Source organism: Puccinia triticina, chromosome 18A (genome assembly GCF_026914185.1).
Source record: "Puccinia triticina chromosome 18A, complete sequence".
In the NCBI taxonomy this organism is placed as follows: domain Eukaryota; kingdom Fungi; phylum Basidiomycota; class Pucciniomycetes; order Pucciniales; family Pucciniaceae; genus Puccinia; species Puccinia triticina.
The window spans coordinates 2,839,259-2,863,608 of NC_070575.1; the positions used below are offsets into that span (position 1 = coordinate 2,839,259).

The following is a 24,350-nucleotide window of genomic DNA, read 5'->3' on the forward strand; positions in this document are numbered from 1 at the left end:
TAAAAACTTGTATGTCATTTCTGCAAACAAACTGGCCACTTCTCCAGGGAATGCCCTAAGAAGAAGAACAGAATCAATAATGTAGGAATGGATGATGATGATGATCCCAAGAGTGACAGTGGAGAAGAAGATCAAGGTGAGCCACATAAGTCTGAATCAGAACTGGATGAAGAGGAAGAGAATCATAGAACCAATCACATGATCCTTGCCATGGACAATAGAAATGGTGCCAACTATGATCCATTAGTTGATTTTGATTTTGGAGCACATGCAGTGGAGTGTGAGATAAACCAAGACTTCTCCATTGCTGAAATTCAAGCTGAAACTCATCAACCTCAGACCTGGGACAAATCCTGCCAGTCTTCCCACATAGAGGATGCTAGACTGATGAAATGTAAACCTGATAGAGGAAAAGCTCATCTTACTGGAAAAGAAAATCTCACTACTGTCCTCATTGAATCCAGAAAACACTCATGTCTTCTTGATAGTGGAGCTTCTTGCTCAATCATCAGCAACAAATTGCTGGATTCTATAATACTAGAATGGGAAAACAAGCTCATGCCAATCAACCATGCTAAATTTCACAGCTGTAGTGACCAATTACAGCCAATGGGCATAATAGAAATGGCTTTGATTTTTCCTCACACTAAAGGTTTCATTAGAATTCTAGCAGAATTTGTAGTTATGAAAAATGCAAGAATAAACTACCTTATCCTTGGAAATGATTACATGTCTCTTTATGGCTTTGATATCACAAACAGTAAAGAGAGATTCTTTACCATTAGAAATGAGAACAAGAGGAAGAAATTCAGTTTTAAGTCTGATCATCATCTGGAGAGAATGAGTCCTTCCAATGAAATCTCTGCTGTAAAGAAGTCCCATCCTCAAATGCAGAAATTTATTGTAGAAGAACTCTGTGAAGCCAAGTTCAGTGATAAGTTAACTATTGAGCAAAAAGAGAAGCTGTTTGAAGTCCTCTACAATAACAACCTTGCCTTCTCTAACACCAACCAGCCCCTTGGTGCTATTAAGGGTCATGAAGTTCATCTCAAGTTGACAACTGAGAGACCCTATCCTCCTCTCCTCAGAAGACCTCCTTTTCTTGCCAGCCCCAAAAGTAGAGAAGCTCTTTAGCAACATATTGAAGAGCTAGTAAACCTGAATGTTCTAAGGAAAGTTGGTCATAATCAAGTAGTTGAGATCACTACTCCTGTAATCATTGCCTGGCATAATGGAAAGTCCAGAATGGTAGGAGACTTCAGAGCTTTGAATTCCTACACTGCTTAAGCGAGGTATCCCATTCCCAAGATCAGTGAGACCCTGAACAACCTGGCCAGAACTAAGTATCTGACTATTGTGGATGTACTCAAAGGTTTTCACCAGAATGTCATTGCAGAGGATTCTAGACACCTACTCAGGATTATTATGCACAAAGGAATCTATGAATACCTGAGAATGCCCTTTGGGATCAAGAATGCCCCCTCTCATTTCCAGAGAATGATGGACATTGAGTTCAGAAAGGAAATTGATGAGAAGTGGGTCATTATCTACATTGATGATATCATCATTATGTCCAACACTTGGGAGGAACACCTCAATAGGATAGACAGGATCCTAAAAGTTGTCATTAACATAAACATGAAAATCTCCTTGAAGAAGTGTAACTTTGGATTTGATCAGATCAAAGCTCTGGGCCATTCTGTCTCTGGAATTGCCATAGGAATAGATCAGAATAAAGTAGCTGCTGTCCTCCAAAAGCCTGTGCCTAGTAGTAGGAAAGAAATGCAATCATTTCTTGGTTTTGCTGGTTACTACAGACAACACATTGAGAAGTTTGCAGAGATAGCAAAACCTCTAACTGAACTGACAAGGATTGATGTCATGTATGAGATGACTCATCATAGAATAGTAGCCTACAACTTGTTAAAAGAGAAACTGACCACAGCTCCATTGCTACTGTTTCCTGACTGGGCCCATCCCTTCACACTATATGTAGATGCTAGCATGACTGGTCTAGGTGCTGCTTTACATCAAGTCCAAGTCATTGATGGGGTTAGAAAAGAAGGACCCATTGTTTTCATATCCAGACAACTGAAGGACAGTGAAACAAGATATGGTGCTAGTCAACTTGAATGCTTATGTCTGGTTTGGGCCCTGGAAAAACTCCATTACTACTTGGATGGCAGTGTCTTTCATGTTGTAACAGATTGCACAGCTTTGAGATCACTGCTAAACATGAAGACTCTCAACAGACATATGCTCAGGTGGCAGATTGCTATTCAGGAATACAGAGGCAATATGACCATAATCCGCAGGGATGGGAAAATCCACAAGAATGCTGATGGACTTAGCAGATGGGCCTTACCAAATGATCCTAGTAACCCTGCTGATGACCCAGAAGACAAAGATGATGATAGAGTCCCCATCATGGGCATCCATGTCTCTACTTTCAAGAATGAGTTCTTTGAATCAGTAAGAGAAGGCTACAAGCAAGATAAAAATACTGCTATATTGTCTGAACTTTTGTTGAAAGATGCTAAAGATGCCCAGCTAAAAAATTCTCTACAAGATCCTTGGAGAAAGCTATATGATGAAGGAAGATTCTCTATATTTGATGGCCTCATCTACTTCAGAGAGAAACACAATTCTGTCCTAGTCCTAGCTGACAAAGAAAGTATCAACACCATCTTGCATGAATGCCATGACAGTGTCTACTCTGGTCATTTTTCTGAAGATAGGACTTTGGAGAAAGTAGCTGATACTGCTTGGTGGGCTAACTGGAGACAAGAAACTGGTGAATACTGCTCTTCCTGTGATAGATGCCAGAAAGCAAATAAAGCCACAGGCAAAATATTTGGACTGCTCATGAGAATTGAAGAACCCTCAAAGCCATGGGAGGTTATTAACATGGATTGGGTAACTTCCTTGTCCCCTGGAGGAGCTGCTAGCTTCAATGCTTGTCTGGTAATAGTGGAAAGATACTCTAAGACCCCAATATTTGTACCCTGCTTCAAGGATGACTCTGCCATGGACACTGCCATACTGTTTTGGAACAGAGTAATGCCTAGAACTGGCATCCCCAGAATCATCATCTCTGACAGAGATCCCAAGTTCACATCTGAATTCTGGACTGGTTTACGTAGTATGCTAGGAACAAAACTCTCCTTCTCCACTGCTTAGCACCCTCAGACTGATCTATTAGCTGAAAGGATGATTCAAACACTTGAAGATATGATCAGGAGGTTTTGTGCATATGGTCTAGAATTCAAAGACAATGATGGTTACACTCATGACTGGGTTTCACTTCTACCAATCCTTGAGCTAGCATATTGCACCAGCATACATTCAACCACTGGAAAACCTCCTGCCATCCTGGAGAAAGGCTGGATCCCAAACCTTCCCAGGAATTTCTTGAAGCAAGACTCTGTAGACATTCATCCTACTGCTCTTGCCTATTGACAAATCTTTGAGAAAGCTAGATAACATGCTGAGAAATGCATAACAGAAGCTACATCTCACAACAAAGAGAGATGGGACAAGAGTCACAAAGAACCATCCTTTAAAGTTGGTGATAAAGTCTTAATATCCACAGCAAACTTCAACAACCTGTCTGGCCCTAAGAAGATGAGACACTCCTTCACTGGACCATTCCTTGTGAAAGCTTTACATGGGAAGAATGCTGTAGAAGTGATTCTGACTGAAGAGTTCAGCAGGAAACATCCCACATTTCCTGTCAGCTTGGTGAAACCATACAAAGACCCCAATCCAGATAAGTTCCCCTTGAGAGAGAAAGTCAAAGTTGTCATTCCCCCCATGGATAAGAACCCTCAAAGTAAAGTCATACAGAAGATTCTCAGAGACAAGAGATTGAGAGTGGAGAACAGAGATGTTATGATGTACTTAGCTAGATACAAAGGCATGAGTGCTGATCATGATGAATGGCTCCTTGAGAAAGACATTCCAGACTCTGCTATCCTTCTCAGGAAATTCAGAAGTGAGAAGAGGTCTAACCTTGTGGTTTAATTTCTTACAGAAATCCAACCCTTTTGGTGGTAGGGAATGTCAGCCTTAGAGTCATCACAGCTGACCTAAAAGCTGCCTGTTCTACCTTTGTTACACATGAATTACTTTATATCTTTTTCACTGTTTCCTCATGCAATTTTAACCCTAGTTACAACTTATCAATTCCTTGTAACTATACTCCTTCCTTGAGTTATTGAGTTGTGGCGCGCATGCGCAGTTGTGACGTGTCAGCGCTACCAGGCGCGCCAAACCACATGTACATATGTAAATCACATAAGCAAACTGTGAAAAATTTTTGTAGTCAGGATCCCCCTTGCCTGAGGCGGATCTACAGACTTCAGCACACCAGAACCACACCCCAGATAACCCCAGGATCACCACCAAAGAGTTTACAACACTCCCAGTATACATACCGTCACAGGCGCCTAGGATATTGACAGTAAGTAACCTCTTTCACTGAACCTTGTTTATCTCAGAGGTACAACTCTGTGTCTTGCTTGAAAGAAGGAAGCTAAAAAATTGTGGCTGGATTAAACTTATCTAATCCAGAGACCCTCCACATTTTTTTAGTGAGAGGAGGCTGTAGCACTTTTTAGCACAGCTTAGCAGCACTCTTCTGAAGAGTAGCATTGCCAGTGGACGTGCATTCCCACTAGAATAACCTAGTGTATCTCCTTATCCTGATCCTGTCCTGATTCTCTTTCCTCTTTCTCTATCTCTCTCATAGTTGTATTTTCTTTATCCAAAGAAATCCAACTATTTCCCCCTTCTTTCTTGTGTCCTGTAGTCACTATAGAGACTCAGTCTCACAGCCATTCAGATGTAATGAAAGCATGGAGGTAGTGAATTGCTGGTTTGGTGAGGGTTCCTGCTTCATCTGTTCCAGTGCAACATCATATGTAGGATGGTCACAGGGGGCATTGTGAGGTCTTTCCCATGCTCCCCAGCTGGAAGATACATACACGGTGTTTCAATGATGGTAAGGAACCGGAGCGGAGCGCAGCGCAGCAAGGTCCTGTGGTCCATGGGAACTACCTATAGCAACAGGACTTGGTACGCGTGGGAGGCAGCTTTTTCCTCCTGGAAGAAGCAAGCCTCAGGTAGGCTAGGGAACAGAAATCCAAGCCTCCTCCTTGCGCCCCCGTCACAATCACAATGGTAGCAGATACTGGACAAGTGACACGTGACAGCATAGCGCGGACCATAGTCCAGCCCCAAGAGGAAGGGCTCTGGTCAGCATATAAGGAGGTCACCTCCAACCCTCCTCATATCCTCATCTCCAGCCTTCCTCACATCCGCTCAGAGTATTGCTTCCCCTGCTGCATTTTCATCTTCATTTTTGACACCTCCCACCCGCCCTACAGGTTAGACTCTCGGGGGGTCAGTACTGAGGCCAGAGTGGGTCTAGCACTGATCCCCCACTTGCGTGCTCTTTTTCTTCTGCTCCAGGGGGTTTCTTCCCTCCTCTTGAGCCACCAAGACCCAGAAACAATTATGGGTCGGACTCGAAGACTCGGGGGACACAGGGTTTGAAGCCCCCCCCCCCCCCCCCCCCCCCGACCCACACACGGCCAGCTTGAAATACCCCTTAAAGGTATTTGGGCTGGCCTAGAGCAAGCACCAAGGCATGCGCCAAATGCTTGCTTGAAAATGCAACACTGCCAGCATATTTGGCTGGGTTGAAGTCATCCCAGTTTAACTGGGATGCACTCAACCAATTTAAACTTGGTTGATCTCAACCAATTTAATATAAACCCAAGGGGGGTACCTTGGATTTATATTTCATCAGTTGAGATTGCCCAAGTTTAAATTGGTTGAGTGCCTCACAGTTTAACTGGGATAACCTCAACCCAGCCAATTATGCTGGCAGTGCAAGAAGAATGAGACTACAGGGGAAAGGAAACCCCAAGCCCCTCCGGGGCTAAGTCCTTCCCCACTAGCCCACTAAGTTCCCCAAGGGGCTTAGTTGCGGCGGCAGTAAGGAATGGATGCATGAACCAGCTGACTAGAAGCTCTCAAAACTGAGAAGAATCTCACGACCTGCCCCATCACAATCATGAAATTTGGGCCAATTAACCAAGATGAAATGAAAACCATGTTCTTTCATTGTGAGTGAAAATCTTTGATGAGTTTGGATTTTACAAGCAGGAATAGGACCACATGAAACCTTGAGTGGGTTTCACATGGGATAAGAAGCAGAGAGCAAGGCAGGGTGCAGATAAAGGCATTCATATGTATATCCACAGGCCACAAACATCACTAGGGTACATTAGGTATTCACTGGGGAATTCACCGGTACTCCTCTTTGCAAAACATGGATACTAATCACAATGCATCCTTTCCTGATTCCAATGGGCATTCACGGCATTGGCAACCTCAGCAACAGACAGACACTTGACACAAAATTCAAACACCAAATGGCTTCCGGAATACTCATGTTCTGCATTGAACATCCTCAGCCAGAGCGCTAGGGTGATGAGGCCAGCCCTGTGATCTGGATGTTGCAACAAAATCCACAGACTACTGAACCACTTGAAACAACACAGATGTTGCGCATTGTGTGCAACAGCTGGTAGTATCTGGATTCCATGAACCACCATCCACCATGTCTTTTGATGAGCTGAGCAGCTTGTACTCACACTAGGTCTACTTACCTAGAGTGAGTGAGTTTTGTCTGGAACATGAAGCCAAAAACAAACAGGCTACATGATTTTATTCCAAGTGGTGCTGGTGCCCTGGAAACAGAGGACCTTGATATATAAACTCGGCATCAGTGCCACAAAATTCCAGAATGGCTACCACCATCTTTTTCAACAGCATCAGTCTGGAATGTATAGTATGTTTGGTTCCATCTCATGAGTTTCTGGTCCATCACCAGCAGGTAGAATTGGCCCACACAATGCCCCAAAGGATAAGTATGGATAGTGGTTGAAATATGCCCTTCGCCAAGTCTGTGCCTGTTTTTAACCCAAAAAAATTACATAGGGTTAAGTTATAGAAAAGTTTGGCCTGAATTCAGCATGACTATATGTTGATGCACAGTTGAGTTAAACACGGGTAACAGCCCAGTTATGGCAGACTTCCTGAAACAAGTTACCTTCTGGCACTCTCTGGAGAGTGCCACAGATTCCCCCCTGGTGAAGGAGATAAAACTGAGAAAACAGAAGAGAAAAAAACCATCCACTTCAAAAGACCAGAGTTATCAGAAAGATAAAAAGTGCTACAGCTGTGGTAAAATGGGACACACTTCACCAAACTTCCCTCAACCACATAAAAAAATTAAAAATGTTGAAATAGAGGCAGAGGAAACAGCTGAAGAGAAGACTCAATCAGACACAGAAGAAACACATGATGATGGGTCTTCAGTCTCATCAGGGTCCTGTAACATGATTAACATAGACATAGAGGTGGCTGAAGCTGAAACAGAGCACAATTTACCACAAGCATGGCATCCTGGACAACCTATAGGAAACATCCAGGAAGCAAGGCTGATGAAAACCAAACCTACAAGAGGAAAAGGCTACACAGCTGGTAAAACCAACATTACACACATACTGTTCAATGGTAGAGAAGCAGAAATTTTACTGGACAGTGGAGCATATTGCTCAATAGTACCTGAGACATACTTGAGAAAATTATGCCCAGACTACAAAGACATCCTTCTACCAATAGGGAAAATAAGAATAAACAGTGCCAGCAGCACCATGAAGCCAATTGGAGTATTTGAATGCCGAATAATAATCCCTCACCCAACAGGATCAGTCAGAATAACAGTGGAATTTATTGTGATAGAGGATGCAGTAAGTAAACACTTCATACTAGGAAATGACTACTTAAATATGGGTCACTATAATTTTACAAACCATATTTTACAGTACATATGGTTTGTAATTCAGAAGAAATGTAAAATTCAATAAAGTCGCCCTAATATGTAAATTTACAACACAAGCCCCCAAAAATTAGCTTGCAAATTGGAAGGTTTGCAAGACTACTTTTGCAAAATCCAACCCTAGATTTCCAATATCTAATTTTGCAATCCATCCTTCACGCACCTTATGGTTTGTAAAGGAAAAGGTATGTCAAATGGCATTTCAGGCACAAATCTTACAATTTTGCACCTCATTCACCCACAAACCTTTATGAGCTGCAAATAATGTATTGCAAAACCGTGAATCAGACCTCAAAAATGGAATTTTGCAAACCATAATTTGCAACCCTCACAGCAAACCTCTGGCATTGATTTCTGGAGGAGTCACATAAGTATAAATTCACAAAAAAAAGATAAAAACACGTGTATTCATTTTGCAGTCACAGGGACATAAGAAGTGGAAAAAAGAGCGGAAAAAACACGGAAACAAGTGAAAAAACACGGAAAAAAGTGTAAAAGGCCGGAAAAAAAAATGAAAACTACACCCTACATGACTTTCCTGATCCTGCTAGAGCGCCTGGATCCTTGCGGGCTTGGTTTTGGTTCTTTCAGAGCCGTGACCTTCAACTTCAAACAAAAAGGCGCCTTTGACGGAGCCATTTGACACAAATCTTGCTTTTCTTCCGCGCCTTTGGGAAGGGATGCAGCATCTTGTGGCTGGGTGCGACCTTCTGATTGATCCACGGTTTGATTTGTCAGGATAGAATCATCCGGAAGGAAAGATTTGTCTGGATCGCGCGCTTGAGAGGGTTCTGGATTCCGACCTTTGGAGGGGTCATCCTCCAAGAACAAGAAGTCTAGATTGGCTGAGTGATCTACAAGGAATGATTGATCCTCTCCAAGGATATCATTGGCTTCCTTGTTGATTTCTGCAATTCCCGATTCACCGCTTTCCGATTCAGAGTCTTCTTTGATTTGTGCCTTTTTGTTTCTTGTTGTTGCCAATGAGGATTTTCCCATTTTTTTGCTTGTTTCCTTCCTTTTTTCTTGCGGAGGCTCCTGATGAGCGATTGAAGTTGAGTTGTGAGAGACGTTCAAAATTGACTTCAAGTCTTTGAAGGGGATGTCGCCACTAGCGTCGCAATTATCTTGCTTGATCCTATCAATGGCCTTCTCAACGTACTTTTCTTCCAAAGGGGTCCACACGCAAGAATAGAAGACCCAACTGGTGAATGGATCTGCTCCGGCAATTGAACTTGGGACCCGGTTGATTTGTTGCGCAAAACCGTCATTTGCGGCGTCGTTGTGAAGCCAAAAAGCAGTCAAACTGCCCTTATTGGCCAAGATAGTTGCACTTCGCAATACCTTAAACCACTAATGGTCATCTTTAATCCAGTAGCCTCAAGATATTAGCGTGTAGATATGCCCTCCAACAGTCAACTTGAATGGCCAATTGGTTGTTGCCATGAATTTGAGCCGGTGAGCGTTGCTGGTGCTGCCGGTGAATTCAATATGAAAATGCAGATGAAGAGGTGCTGGATGATCCTTGTTGAACTCTAGCTTTGATTGGTCAATGATGTAGTGAGCAAGATTTGTGTGATTAGCCACAATGGCGATTTCAGACAAGACCTTTGACAGTTTTGCTCTCTTTTTTGGCTTTGGTTTTGAAGAGGGCTCCGGGTTAGTTCACAACTTGCAGACAAGCCCCAAGACTGATATCAAACCAGATGATTGCCAGAGATTGATCAACTTTGCAACATCTGAGTAAGGGATGTTGTTTTTGTGGAACATGTACTGCTTGACTTTCAGGACGTGCAATGTTTGGTGTTCTCGATCAGGATGTGATTGCGGCGTCTCGCAATTGAGCTGACAGGTGAATTTGCATTGTTCCTTCAGGGAGAAGAGCTCCTTGTAGGCAGCCCGTTTGTGGAGTTTGGGATCCAACAAAACCTCCAGGAAACAATTGCACAATGCAAAAGCTCCGGTTATAAACTCTCCGGGGTACTTATTGCGCACAGCTTCAAATATGCTGTTCTGGCCCCGTGAAATCGTCGATCTGATTGTGTTGCTTCCATTTAATTTGCCTGTGACTCAACAAGAGAAGTGGTGTGCGATTTGGGTGAAAATATTGCTCCCCTTTCCACTAATACCACGAGCCCACAGCGGACTGAAGAGGGCATACATTGATTCCAAACCTGCAAAGAGCCAACAGCGGTTTTATCTCTTGGGGTTAGTTGTGTTGGCGCGGTATGACGCATAGGCGGCCCAAAGATTCTTGTTGAAGTTCCTAAATTGTGGCGGCCGCCCGGTTTTCTTCCCAACGAGTTCTTCTGTAGTGTCTGGCGGTCGTCCATCATTTACATATTTGGTTCCTCTCTTGCGCTTTTTTCCCAGGCCCATGGTGACACCAACGTCTTGGCCTTTATCACCTGCCCCATAGCTTATCTGAACTCCTTCCATCAGCGCCTTCCAATTGCGCTCGAGCATGTTGACAAATGTGTAAAGATCTATCATTCCGAGCATCAAACACTGTCTTCCATCACCATAGATGGTGGCAAAGTGAGTCTTTGTCAGTGGATGATACTAAGATTGTAAAAAAAAACTAATTTGTGCTTACCTTAGACAATAATATGTCCGATGCAAGCTCTCTTGGCCATTGGTAGTGTCAGGCAGCCCATCAGGTGTATCCTCAAGTCGTGGTTCTTGTGAGGGAAACAAGGGTGCCTCAATATCTGAAACGGTCCACCAGTCTAGCCATTTTTAAACTTTTGGATAACGTTGTTGAATATGGTTGACCTTCTGTTCATGAGTTTGGCCATCGGGTGTGGCTGGTTCCAGGAGATCCATGCAAGCCTTTCTGAAGGGCTCCTAAGGAAGAAAATGTAAAGGAATTAGTTATTGGCTCGGATGTTTAAGGGATGTAAAAATGAACAGTTTTCTTTTGCAAGAGTTGTAAAATAACTTTGCAAGAGTTGTAAAAGTAATTTTAAAACTCATAATGCAATGCAAATTTATTTTTACAAACTATGAATCAGAATGAGAAGACATACCTCTTGATTGACTGTTATGAGTGACCGATTCCGCTTGACCCGTGTAACTGATTGACGGAAATGCTTGCGGCACCCCTTCAACATCCTCCTGACCTCTTTGCGAGTTCCTTGACGAAAGACCTCCAGGTAAGCGGATACAAATCCTTCTACTTGAGCAGTTGAGAAGTCCACGACTTGTTGGACAAGAGTGTCACATTTGGCAGGTGTGATTGAGGCAGCCAAAAACTGTCAAAACAACGTCGCAAAGTGAATCTTGTAGTATTCTTCACTCAAGCCGCGGATCCAAGTGAGTTGAATCGGAATCCATCGTTGGAGCTCGTCGCAAAAGATTGATGTTGTTAGCAAGTAACCATTCTCGAAGTATCAGTAAGTTACATCCAATAGAAGGCCTCCGCTGTACACTTGATTATCACTGTTGCAAGCCATTCATTGGTCCGACATACATTTGGTTTGGAATGTGAAATGCTCATTCTGCTGCATGAATGAAGATTAAATGATTGACATTCCCCACCTGTAGAAGTAGTGAACCAAATTAGACATAAGTAATTAAAACAAAGATCAACAAAATTACTCACGCAGCCCATCCAAACATGGTCAAGAGGAATTTGTCCCCAACACCGTCTCCAAGTTTGTCCAGGGCCAAGCCCAACTCCACGAGGATGGTGCGGCGGTAATACGCAAGCTGATCTTGGTTTATGTAAGCCGGGTGTATTGCTACAACACTGTCAATATCAGCGGTCGGATCTGAAGCCTTCCCCATCTGCAGGAGAAGAATGTACATGTCAATAAATCAAAGAGGGAGAAAGAAGGCAGTCAAAAATAACAAACCTTCAGCGCAAGCACTGTTGCTTTTGGATTTTTTTTTGTATCGGCCTTCAACTCTTCCTTGGCCATACGATCCGGCTTTTTAGCCTTGGGCCACGGGTGAGGGTGAGTGCCCTTGTGTCTGAGGATACCCCAACCGGTTGGAAGGTGGTGGTCGAATTGAATTGCAACTGAGTCTGGGCACCTTTGATGTGAGACTCTGCCCTTGCACTTGTTTGCCAGGCCTCTGCATCTCATTTTCCTGTGAATAAAGCAGTACGGTCAGTAGGTTGTAATTCTATTTTGCAGTCAATATAGGTTGTAATTAGATTTTGCAAACGTTTGTAAAAACCTTTGCAACCAATATGATTTGTAATAGTGAGTTGCAAACCAACTTACTTGTTACTAAACTTTTCTTTACCTGCCTTTCCAGTCAGGGGGGTTCAGCCCAGTTGCACAATGGGTTATCGCAGACGAGAGCGCCAAGACAGAAGTATCGTGTGACTTTCCAAGTGCAATTCTGGCAATAGTTGACAGAGCACGTCTTGGAGAAGCCAACGGTCCCAAAGTTAGTGATCTGTTTGCCTGGTAATCGTAGAAACGTAGTGCGTCCGTTGGGGTAGATTGTCAGCCACAGAGTACATGTCACAGTACCTTACACGTACCAAGTACCTGCAATTGTTCACATTACATATAGTACATTCCTTTTTACACCTTTATTACATATGTATATCATTAGATACAAGCTTAAGAATGTACTCCTGTTATACATTACATTACAGATAACCATAGTTAAATACAGTTACTATAATGTACTGTTGTTATGAGAGTTAAGTTATGTGCAACAGTAAGATTATGATACATTGTAATATTACTGTACACGTGAAATACCCCAAGACAGGTATCACTCATTTATCCCCTGTTACGCCTCAGTCCCCATTTACATAATATATTGGTTATGATATAAATACATAAACAATACATGATGTAATCCAATTCAAAGAGCACTGAATGGAATCACTGATTGGTTATGATCAGCTGGTGTGCACAGCTACTGATCTAGGATCAGTACTGATCATTACACTGCCCTGATCATTTCCAATGTTGATCCTCATGAGGATCTGCTTCCAGTTCCCCCCTGGTCCTGAAGCGCCTCCTAGCGCCTCATGTTCCCTCCTGCTCTTTTCCCCTCTATATAAACACGCCGCCCAGGACTGTTTATCCCTCAGAATATATTTACAGCAAAGTTTAACCCATACTATAGTTAAACAGTGCTTTCATTCTCACCCATCATTCAATTCAGCAATACTCTCAACTCTTGATTACCCTTACCTTTCTGTAGGTAAAACCACGAACCCAAGTTGAGTTATTCCTTGGATGCCTATTAACACCCTGTGTTGATCTGGATGCGCCTTAATTGAGCAAGCCTCTCAGTCAAGATTACTGATAGAGTGAAACCTTTTACAGGTCTTACCACAAACCCATTGGCCCATCCTTGGCATATTACACCATCATCTTGCTAGTAACAACCCTCTCAGACACGGTTAGTTACCTACAGGCTGACAATTGGGGGTCTGGCCTATTATTTATCCGTGATTCTCACTCCCAAACCGTGAAAATCATACTAACACACCTATTTCCTTACCAATTTTCACGCCAAAATGTCTTTTTAAAAGACAAATGACCACAATTATCTGTGATTTCAAACCCAACTCCAACCTCCTGAAATTACAGGAATACACAAAGGAAGATCCTAATAACCTTGAAGTCCAAGAACACATCAGAAAAACCCATACACTGATTGGAGAGGACCAATTCTACACCTGTACCTGGATAACTTACAGTACTCTTTGGATAACTTGTATCTATCATCCTGACGGTACACTTATTGATACTACTGAAGAATCAGAATTTGTGGAAGAAGAACAAATTAAACTTGTTAGAAAACCACAGCTTACAGCTTTCCCATTTGGATATCCTCCCTTTGACAAGGAATACTGCTCTTATACAGAACATACCTCCTACTCCACGCTTCCCCCCTTCACTTCTGACGGCCCTCCTCCGCAACTTACGCGCAGAAAGAGAAGTCAAATCATTAACTAGATTTCCCGCGATTGTGTCTTAGATTCTCCCTTATTTTCTCATCATTTTCCTAGACTCTTCACCCTGTTTCCTTCTATAAAACCGGAAAAATACATAAAAAATCATCCTATTGTTGACTATCTCTCTATTTTATACTGGAAAAAATTGTCTCTATTTTGCCAAAACCCATAGAATTGAATCATACACACTTGGTTGACTCTACACAGTGAAATTCCAGTGAATTTCATTCATTTTCTCTGCGGAAAACACACCAGAACGCTTGTTCCCCCCAAAAGGAGAAGAGATAAGAAAATTCTGAGTAGACCAATTGAACCGCAAGGGTTGATTTACACTACTAGGTTTTTTTTCGTGAGACTCCAAACTCTACCATTCCTACAGCAGGAAAGCATTTGTACTGCATTCCCACTCAAGAGCGCATTAGGTTGCGGGACTGAGTGGTACTATATACACCGTGCGCATCCTGTGTATACAGGATCTACATAACTCAATTACAGTTCAATTATACTGTACTACTGTATTACCCCGGATCAGCAAGGATCTACAGGGATTTACACGCTAGACGCACTTCACCCAACTCAATTAGAGAGCGCATACAGGCGCATACCTACCGTACATACCCTCCTCAAGCCGCAACCCTCAAGCAGGATCACTGTAACACCTGTAGCTCCTGATCTAGAGCAGCTACAGACAATCTTAGACTGCCGATCAAACCGGGCGAGCCTAGCGGATCAGACTAGAAGTGACATACCTAGCCTACAGATCCCAAAAGCGCTGTACAAGCGCATCAATACTTTCCCTCCTCTTGTAGAACCGCTGTTCCAAGAGTTTAAAAGGACCTCCACTCCACACCGTTTGAGCAATCAACAAACCAAGTTGATACACTTCTGCGCCACATTCTTAGCTTTCATCAAACAAAAATTCAAACCTTTCCATTGACAGGAAAAATTTCCTACACTGATTTTCCGGCAAAATCACTATAACTTTAAAAGTACTCAGAAAATCCCAAATCTGAAAAGTACATCTTTTTCCTTACCCTCTTCCCGTCAGATTGGTTTGTTTAATACTAATATTTTTTGTGTTTTTCATTGTGTACAGTGTCCACCAACGTTGAAACCCTCACCCCAGAACTTCAATCCCTTGGAGTTACGGACAAAAACACACAACCCCGTGAGGCTAGAGAGGAAACCACTGATACTAATCAGCGCGCAGATTCCCCAGCCATTTCTGATAAATCTTCAGGTACATTTACACCTTAAGAAATTCTCTAAATAAAAACAAAAATACCTACTGAATCAGAATAATTCTACTATGTCTCCTCCTTCTCTCAGAACTCAAGGTTATATTGGAAGAACCCCTACATCAGACCCAGGCAGAGGATTTCCACCTGCCAAACAACCTGTAGCAGAAAGAATTATTTATGCTACAAAGAAAGGAAAAACTAAAAATACATCTTCTGCTAATAGTCTTGACGGAAGAGAAGTTCAAGCGCTACTATTACAGGATGACAGGTTAAAAGACGTGGCTCAAGACCGTACGCAACCGCAGCAGCCACGCGGCAATAATAGCACATCTCAAGTATTGCCGGGCGGATTTCCAGGCGATCATAGACCTCAAAGGTTTAACAACCACCTTGAAGAGGACAAAAGATTGGAATCCAATGGAGATCAGCTCAGAATCTCTCCTAATCCACCAGCCGTCCCGCAGACAAAACCACTCTCCATTAAGAAGCCCCCAGCGCCGCAGACCAGCTTCAAGACCCCAATCACGCAGGGGGAGAAATGTGAATTCCAGACACCCGCGGAATACTGGGCGCAATCAACAATGGTGCAGTCAAATTTACAGAGAAATGATACGCCTGGGCAGATCCCTCCAAGGCACTTATCAACATCTGGAGCAAGGCAAAATAGCCCGCCAGGAGCGTCAGATGGACCTAGATCCTTAAATAGCTCCCATTTCTTTAGTAGTAATAGTAACTCTGGTTCTGAACACGCATCAAAAGTCCCAGATCTTACAAATGTTGTTAACAATCCAGATACTCCCTTCAGAACTGCTCTGCATGTTGTAAGCCCCCTCCTTTGGGGTCTCACAAAGCCTGTCACAAGTCCTGTCACAATCTATCAGTACTTAGTCTGCTTCCCTCCATGTCCTTCCTAGCCCGGCAGAGTATCCTGGACCCTTATGATCTCTCCCGGTGCTAGGTAAGTCTTCTCTTTTGCCCTTCCCCCTTCTTTCTCCCTTCTCATTCTAGTTGTACTTACAGAGAGTATCCTGGACCCTTATGATCTCTCCCGGTGCTAGCTCACCGTAATCCAGCCCCCCACATTGGTACTAGAAGCTTTAGGCTCCTCAGCCCAGTCCCTCGTGCCCCTTCAACAACGGTTTCAGTGAAGAGCCATCTGGCTCTTACACTTTTTTTTTCTAGTTCCATCAATCATTGGCTAGCCTTCATTGGCTCCCAGCCTTGACTTTCTGGATTTTGTTTCTCTTCTAGGCTCCCCATCCTTCTTGCTGCACTCGCTGCCTGCCTTGGCCCGACTGAATGATTGAACACCCGGCCCCTTTGTCCTTTTTCCTCTTGGTCCAGTTCCCTCTCCAGGAGATTGATTCAAACATTCTGTATCAATCAACCTATCATGATAGCTTGCCCGGCCGTTGTCCTTTTTTCATTCACACGGACGGTCAACTGCTTTGTTTGGTCAAACAGCCTCCACCTCCCTCTTCTTTCCCTGATCTCAAACAGACCAACACCCCTGCGCTCTTCAGCTCCTGGAACCAACGGACTGACGTTCGACTGGACGATAGCCCTGTTGACTGGACTCTTCCTTACCCAACAAACACAAGCAACCTACTCCCCCTTGCCTCCCCGCCCCAATCCGCCATAGCCCTGTTGACCGGACTCTTCCCTACCCAACAAACACAAGCAACCTACTCCTCCTCGCCTCCCCGCCCCAATACGCCAACTCGTTGTCCTCATCGGGCCCGACCTCTGTCCTGCGCTGCAACACTCCCCTCGCAATTGGCTGGCTACAGTCCCTTACCTAGCCAATCTAATCCCTCAGAGCGCTCCACATACACCCTGCCCGTCCTGCCAAGCCCTCCCGGACAAACCCAAGCTCCTATTCCCCCACAAAGCTCCCCTAACCTCCCAACGGCTTGATTGCCCCGCCAACAGCTTCTTTGACCCGCGGACGGTTTCCTTAGCTGCTGACGAATGTCTAAGCCTTGCTTCCTCAGAAGATTGAAAGGCGAACAATTCATCTCGACCAGATTGTTGCCCCCCTCTCCTGCTGCGCCGCCTTGGGCAACCTGCCCCTCCTGACCGCCGACTCCTGCTCACTCTTGCCCTACCCCCTACTCAACCACCCGGCCGCCCCCAATCCATCGCGCCCATCCTCACGATCCTCCAGCCACCACACCCTCCAACCAACGCTCCTCAACCATCCGCGGAGACCTTTACAACACCACCACTCTTCTTCTCACGCCCTCCAGCTGCCTTCCGCCAGTCCACCCTTGCCGCCCAGCTCGTCAACCCCAATCTCCAGGCCAAAAGAGTCCGGCTTGCCAAACTTGAACAGCGCCGAAGCCTTGCTCTCTCCCACCCCAAACCACCACGCCAACTCCCTCTGCGCATCCTCACCCTTCAGCCAGCTTTGCAGCAACTCCCTCGCAACCACCGCCCCTCCGCTTATAATGGCCGAGCCTCTCGTCCAGCCAGACTCCCCCCTGGCAGCCTACCTCTGCCAGTCTGCCAGCCCGCCAGACATCCTCACCTCTCACCCCGCCTCCTCCGACAACACTCACAGCCATCCGCTCCATCCCACCCATCCGTCCGCCCCGCCTATTCCGTTCAAGCATAGTGGGGGCCCCTTTTGAGGGGCTCCATAGCGGAGGTCCTTTCTGAAGGGCTCCGTCCGTCCCGTTTGCTTTCCGATCCGTCTCAGCATTTTGGGGGCCCCTTTTGAGGGGCTCCATAGCGGAGGTCCTTTTTGAAGGGCTCAGTCCGTCCCGACTTGCTTTCCGTTCCGTCTGTCCGTCCGTCCGCCACCAATCATCCTCCATCTGTCTCCAATCTTCTTCTGTCTGTCTCCGATCATCCTTGTTCTCTCCTTCCCCACTATCCATTCTGCTCTGCTGCAACCAATTCTTTCCTTCCTGCTTCCAAATCCCTTTTATTTCTTATTATTTTCTTTCTTCAACTCAATCCCTTCTTTCACTTTCTTTTCTTCTTTTATAGGAGGGGCAACTGTAAGCCCCCTCCTTTGGGGTCTCACAAAGCCTGTCACAAGTCCTGTCACAATCTATCAGTACTTAGTCTGCTTCCCTCCATGTCCTTCCTAGCCCGGCAGAGTATCCTGGACCCTTATGATCTCTCCCGGTGCTAGGTAAGTCTTCTCTTTTGCCCTTCCCCCTTCTTTTTCCCTTCTCATTCTAGTTGTACTTACAGAGAGTATCCTGGACCCTTATGATCTCTCCCAGTGCTAGCTGACCGTAATCCAGCCCCCCACGTTGGTACTAGAAGCTTTAGGCTCCTCAGCCCGGTCCCTCGTGCCCCTTTGACGACGGCTTCAGTGAAGAGCCATCTGGCTCTTACACATGTGTACACAGAAAATCTTAACTTTGTTGTAGAAAGAATTACGCAAAGTAACAAAGAACTATCTTCAGATCTTGAGAAATTGTGCCACAAAGTTACACAGCCTGTAGATGAGCAAGTAAATTCAGAAGATGATGCCTTTACTGTTATCTTGAATAAATTGGAGAGGATGGATAAGAAGCTTGATGAAGCGCCCTCTGCTCTTGAAATATTGAGTACACAAGTTACTAGATCCCTGGCTAGAACTGAAGAACTGGTTGAAGATCAAGAAAATAACCAACCAAAAAATACTACAGAAATTGAATTTGTTAGAATCACGCTTCAGAACCCTGCAGAATGATACTAAAGATAAAATTACATCACAATTTACCACATTTGAAGATGTAGTTTACAGGTTTGAGAAACAAACCACGGACACAGCATCAAAACAAGATAAATTGGAAACTATAATTTTACAAGTAATAAATTCTATTAACAATATTGGACACTCATCACCTAATCCCCCGGTGAAAGAGAGCATGAATAAAGATACTCCACCTCATATGCAGGCCAGCAGCAGTTCAACAAGAGTCAAATCTGACAGAACACCTAATGTGAACTTTCCACCTGACCACAAGACAGAGAATTCAGATTCAGATGGTAGTGACGTAGACATTCCACCACCAGCTCCCAACAGAAGAACAACATCTTCTACTCCACGTAATTTCCCAACAAATGAAGAGGACAAAGCCATTCATAAATTAGTATTAGCCAATTTACCCAAAATAAGTGAATGGGCCACATTTTCTAGCAAAGGAGAATATGACCACTACAAATTTATAGAATGGATTGACAGCTTACAGGCTGATACAAATGCACCAGATCAAATCATTTGTTCCAAACTTAATTCATTATTTGCAGGACCAGCAAACATATGGTACAACAATAGAAAGAAAGAAGTGCAAGGACCAAAAGATTGGGCCTTCTGGAAAGCAGAAATCATTAAGAAGTATAGCTCCCCTGAATGGAAAAGAAAAGTCAGAGATGCCTTTAGAAGATCTAAATTTGACGTATATGGTGAGACTGAACCTTCTGAATGGGTTACCAGCCAAGTTAACAGGATACAAGCAGTGGAAAGACACTTGGATAACCAGTCTATCAATGATAAATTATTGTCTCAACTTGACCCCAAAACTGAGTACAAAATGCGCCTAGCTATCAGAACTAATGATGACACTTCAGAATTCATTAACCAGCTTGAAAGTATAGTGAATTTTTGTAAGAAAGACAAAGCTAGAAGCAAAACAAACAGAAGAGACAATTATAAGGACAAGAGACCTGAGACCAAAGAACCAGCAGCTCCTAAAGAAATTACATGCTATGAATGTGGCAAGACTGGGCATAAGTCTACAAAATGTCCCAAGAAGATCAGCAAAAAGATATCAGTGATTCAGAGTGAAGATAACCAATTACCATGTGACACTATTAGCATTTCCTCAGGAGAATCCCTTCCTAGTGATTCTGATGACTCGGATGATGAATCAGCAAGCAATTCAAATCACGCCATTACATGTAAAGCAGACAGGCTTATATCTAATATTTCCAAGATCCCAGAGGATAAATCCCCACATAATATTAGGAAGTTACCAGTAGTTAAACCTGACCAAGTAGGTAATATGCACACTACAGGAGGAACCAACACTACTAATATACTATGTAACAAGTATAAACTCAAATGTCTCATTGATGGCGGAGCATTCTGTTCCATAATTAGCCCCAAATTATTAGACACTATTATGCCTGACTGGAAGACCAAGCTATCCCCAGTCAAGAAGGAGAAATTCTACAGCTGCAATAGCAAATTGTCCCCACTAGGTATCATTACTCTAGATATTATTTTCCCTCACACAAGATCTAGTGTACAAATTACAGTTGAGCTAGTAGTAATGGCAGATTTCAAGATGAAATACATTATCCTTGGTAATGATTACATTATTAATTATGGTATTGACGTCATTAACAGTAATGGCAGATACTTTACCATTAATGGAGATCTCTTGACTAAATTTGAACTAGGAATTACGGAAAAATTTACATTAGAGCAACTAGAATGTAATGCTGTGGAAGCCTCAAAATTCTCTAACACCATATCTGACGCCAGAATTTCACCAGATCTGACACCAGAACAAACAGACAAATTAGTTTCATTACTGCATAAACATAAATTGGCCTTTGCTACAGCTGATGAACCCTTTGGATGCATTAAAGGACATGAAGTAAGAATCAATCTTAATACTTCCAGACCTTATCCACCAGCTTTAAGGAAAGCCTCCTACCCAGCATCCCCTAGAAGCAGAGAAGCCTTGCAACAACATGTAAATGAATTAGTTAGAATGAAAGTTCTGCGCAAGGTTGGCGTAAATGAGAATGTGGAAGTTACAACACCTGTAATCATTGCGTGGCATATTGATAAGTCCAGGATGGTTGGTGATTTTAGAGCCCTCAACACATACACTATTCCTGATAGATATCCTATGCCCAAGATTAGTGAAGCAATCACGCAACTCAAGAATGCTAAATTTATTACATGCATGGATGTACTTAAAGGATTCCATCAAAATATAATTCATGAAGACAGTAGACATTTGTTACGCATTATATTACATATGGGTATTTATGAATATCTCAGAATGCCCTTTGGAATTAAGAATGCACCATCCCACTTCCAGAGAATGATGGATACTGAATTCCACAGAGAGTTACGTGAAGGATGGCTTATAATTTACATTGATGACATTATCATATTCAGCCAAGACTGGGAAGAACACCTCAAGAAGTTGACCATAGTCTTAGAAAGAGTAATTAAAATTAATATGAAAATATCAATGAGTAAATGCCAATTTGGATTTCAAGAACTTAAAGCTCTTGGACATGTTGTATCAGGACTCAGTATAGCTATAGACATGAATAAAGTAGCAGCTGTTTTGCTCAAACCTATGCCAACTAACCTGAAAGAAGTACAGTCATTCTTAGGTTTTGCAAGTTACTATAGACAACACATTAAGGATTTTGCAAAAATAAGTGGCCCACTTTATCAACTCAGGAGTCCCAACACTGCTTTTGAGATGACAACTACTAGAGTGGAAGCTTTTAATGTAATGAGATAAAAACGTACATCAGCACCAATACTGTTCATGCCTGATCCCCATAAACCTTACAGATTATATGTAGATGCCAGCATGGAAGGTTTAGGCGCTGCATTACATCAGATACAGGATTTTGAAGTCCCCAGAGAAGGAGTCATATGCTACATTTCACGCACCTTGAAAGACAGTGAAAAAAGATATGGAGCCAGCCAGCTAGAATGTCTTTATCTAGTATGGGCACTTGAAAAATTATACTACTACTTAGATGGATGTGACTTTGAAGTCATTACTGATTGTATAGCCCTTAAAAGTCTCTTAGGTATGAAAAATCCCAATAGACATATGCTTAAATGGCAAATGGCTATTCAAATCTGGAGAGGAAGCATGACTATTATCCACAGAGCTGGAAATATCCATAAAAATGCGGATGGTCTTAGCAGATGGTCTCTAGAAAATTTACCAGAGAACCCAGCGTGGGACGGAGAAGTTGCTGCAAAAATCATGGCTTTATTTCCCCTTGAGAATGATGAAGATAATCCTGCATATGATGCTCCTTCAGAAAATTATGATATCCTTGGTTTACATGTATGTGAAATGGAAGAAGAATTCTGGGATGAAATCAGAAAATCCTATGATACCAATAAGAATACTTCTACCATCAAAGAAATACTACAGAGTAAGTATAAGAATATAGATTTAATTAACTCATTAGAAGAACCCTGGGCTACAGCTTTTAAAGAAGACAGATTTTCCCTTCTTGATGGATTACTTTACCATAGAACCAAACATACTAGTGTGGTAGTACTGGTGCAAAGAGAACATATCAATTTGTTTCTTAGAGAATGCCATGATAATATCACTGCTGGGCATTTCTCCGTAGAGCACACTACAGGGAGAGTAAAGCACATTGCATGGTGGCCAAACTTTAAGAATGAAACCAAGGACTACTGTGAATCTTTTGAAAGGTGCCAAAAAGCCAAAAAAGCTACAGGAAAGAGATATGGATTATTACAGGAAATTGAAGAACCTACTGAAAGATGGTCTGTAATTAATATGGATTTTGTTACAGGTTTACCACCTGCAGGACAGGATAACTATAATTCAGTACTAGTAGTAGTAGACAGATTTTCCAAAAGAACCAAATTCCTTCCATGTCATAAAGAGAATACAGCTTTTGATATAGCTATGTTGTTTTGGCAAAAGATAATTGCTGATGTAGGATGCCCAAGATACATCATTACAGACAGAGATCCTAAATTTACATCAGAATCTTGGAGAGGACTTTATGATCTATGTGGTACACAATTAAAGTTCTCCACAGCTTACCACCCACAGACTGATGGATTAGCTGAAAGGATGATTCAAACTCTTGAAGACATGATCAGAAGATATTGTGCCTATGGTTTGGAATTTAAGGACAAAGATAATTACACTCATGATTGATGCTCACTCTTACCAGCCCTGGAGTTTGCCAACAATTCCAGCAAACATAGCTCTACAAATATTACACCTTTTGAATTAGAAAGAGGATGGATTCCATGGTTCCCCAAAGACTTAGTTTTATCCAAGTCTGTGACAATACATCCTAATGCAGCAGACTTCCATCAAATGATGACGAAGACAGCTAATTACGCCGCAGAATGCATTAAAAAATCCTTTGAATACAACAAAACTAGATGGGACAAGACTCATAAACCTCACCAGTTTAAAGTTGGAGAAGAAGTTCTTATTTCTACATTTAACTTTACCAATCTCATTGGCCCTAAGAAATTGAGAGACTCATTTGTAGGACCATTTGTTATCAAAGCCTTACACGGAAAGAATGCTGTTGAAGTCATACTGACAGGTGAATTGGAAAGAAAACATCCTACTTTTCCTGTTAGCTTAATCAAACCTTACGTGCCTAGTGACAATGAAAATTTCCCCTTAAGAAAAGACAATATTAAAGTTGTAATTCCAAGACTGGAGAAAGAATTTGTGAAAATAAAGAAGGTTTTACAACACAGAAAAATCAGAAAAAACAATAGGGGTGTTCAAAGTTGACTGCATAAAATTATAACACCATAAATTCATAAAATTTTAATCTGAAGAAAATGTGTAACACCCAATCACTCGAAAAAGAACAACAATTCTAAAATGGTACATAAAAAATGATCACTCAAAAGTGTTATGATTTTATGATTTTATGATTTGAAAAAAATATGATTTCAACTTTGAACACCCTTAATGTGGACATTAAACAATATCTAGTTAGATACAGTGGTTCTAGAGAAGATGAATGGCTCACTACTGACCAAATTCCAGACTCTGAAAAAGTCCTTAGACAATACAGAGCTGATAAAAGAAATCTTTAATTCTTTGATAAGCCTTTTTTGGAGGGAGGAAGTGTCAGCCACAGAGTACATGTCACAGTACCTTACACGTACCAAGTACCTGCAATTGTTCACATTACATATAGTACATTCCTTTTTACACCTTTATTACATATGTATATCATTAGATACAAGCTTAAGAATGTACTCCTGTTATACATTACATTACAGATAACCATAGTTAAATACAGTTACTATAATGTACTGTTGTTATGAGAGTTAAGTTATGTGCAACAGTAAGATTATGATACATTGTAATATTACTGTACACGTGAAATACCCCAAGACAGGTATCACTCATTTATCCCCTGTTACGCCTCAGTCCCCATTTACATAATATATTGGTTATGATATAAATACATAAACAATACATGATGTAATCCAATTCAAAGAGCACTGAATGGAATCACTGAT

General features: G+C 42.5%; 1 protein-coding gene across 1 annotated transcript in view; it reads right to left on the bottom strand.

The window, feature by feature from the left end:
- Positions 1 to 24,350, bottom strand: part of PtA15_18A327 (uncharacterized protein) — a gene marked incomplete at both ends in the record, with an annotated part of 158,491 nt that overhangs the window by 132,630 nt on the left and 1,511 nt on the right. The window lies entirely within an intron of this gene.